This window comes from Austrofundulus limnaeus, unplaced genomic scaffold, assembly GCF_001266775.1.
Source record: "Austrofundulus limnaeus strain Quisiro unplaced genomic scaffold, Austrofundulus_limnaeus-1.0 Scaffold3, whole genome shotgun sequence".
Taxonomy (NCBI): Eukaryota; Metazoa; Chordata; class Actinopteri; order Cyprinodontiformes; family Rivulidae; genus Austrofundulus; species Austrofundulus limnaeus.
The window spans coordinates 5,584,554-5,585,916 of record NW_013952405.1 but is presented as its reverse complement, the minus strand read 5'-3'; the positions used below and the strand labels follow the sequence as shown (position 1 = coordinate 5,585,916).

The 1,363-nt window shown below is 43.2% G+C and overlaps 1 protein-coding gene across 1 annotated transcript in view; it reads left to right on the top strand.

Moving 5' to 3' along the window:
• znf385a (zinc finger protein 385A) overlaps window positions 1-1,363 on the top strand; it is a 75,288-nt gene that overhangs the window by 3,549 nt on the left and 70,376 nt on the right. The gene's annotated exons all lie outside the window — the stretch shown is intronic.

Below are 1,363 nucleotides of genomic sequence, written 5' to 3'. Positions count from 1 at the left end.
CACACACACACACACACACACACACACACACACACACACACACACACACACATCCTCACGGAGTGAATGGCACACACCTTTATTGATGATAACTATTATTCTAGTTGTTGTGTCCCGTTTTCAAAAACTAATATTCTCAGCACTTGGTCTATTTCCTGTGGATATACTTGGTGTTTGATCCAAGTCTATAATTTCTTTTCTAACTAGTTTGTTTTTCTTGCTTAAAAACTATAYCTTTGACATTCATAAAGTCCTTCTTTTTCTGAATTCAGTGCTTTTACTGTCACTTCATGTGTTTGGTGTAGCAGTTGTGTAAGTGGGAGGACTGCTGCTCACCTCATAATACCAGCAGCTTTTTGTCAAAGGATTTTACTCACTCTGTAAGAATGTGAGTGGGTGATTGCGGCAATAAAATCTTGCTAATGTCTATATGTGTCGGCTTAAACAAATGCAATGAAGCTGCTACATAAAGAGGTACCAGAGGTGTCAGCGCACCTCTTTAGTATTCACTCCAACACCCTTTGACTCACAGCCTGTGAGCGGGAGAAGGGAAGCGGGAGGGGAGAGATGAAAAAATAAATAAATAAATAAAAATATGGGGAAAGAGAAAGCAGGACAAGGAAAGGCTTGGTGAACATCAGGCAGCATTTGTTGTAGCCCCAGGCTCACGTGGTTATTTCTGTATGTTTGCAAGCATGCCTGCCCAGGGGGGATTAATTTTTTGACAGTTTTGTTAAGCCCCTTCTGAAGCACTGAGCCTCTCAATAACGTGTGATTTCTTAAAAATGCCTCTCCCTATGTCTCTCATTCGCAAACTGGAAACAGGGACAGGCGCTGGAACATGACAGAAGACATTTGTGAGTGGCTTCTTGGTGTGAAGTGGACTAAGCAGGCTGTGACGCTCCTTTTCAATAGGTGACTRGTCCCCAGTTTGGTTCCTTGCAGCCAGTCTCCCTTTGTCTGACAACCTGTCTGTCTTTCTCTCAGCATTCTGGTTGTCGCTTCTTGTCACTCCACATCTCTTCATCCCTCTGTCAGTTTGTATTTAGYTTAATCTCTACCCCCTCCTTTTTCTGTTTTCTCTGCATTGTCGCTTTCCATTCCGTCTCCCTCGCTTTGCCTTACCGACCCTCTTTTTTTTTACCCCAGACCTCAACAGGTCTAAATTTCATTCATTTGACGAAAATGTGGATAAAAATGTGCAACTTTGCTTGAGAGGGTCATGAGATGGAATGAGAGAAGGGCAAAGCCACACAGATGAAAGGTTAATCCTCTAACAAGTCCACATACGTGTGGAGTCAAAGGACAGAGAGAGAGAGAGAGAGAGAGAGAGAGAGAGAGAGAGAGAGAGAGAGAGAGAGAG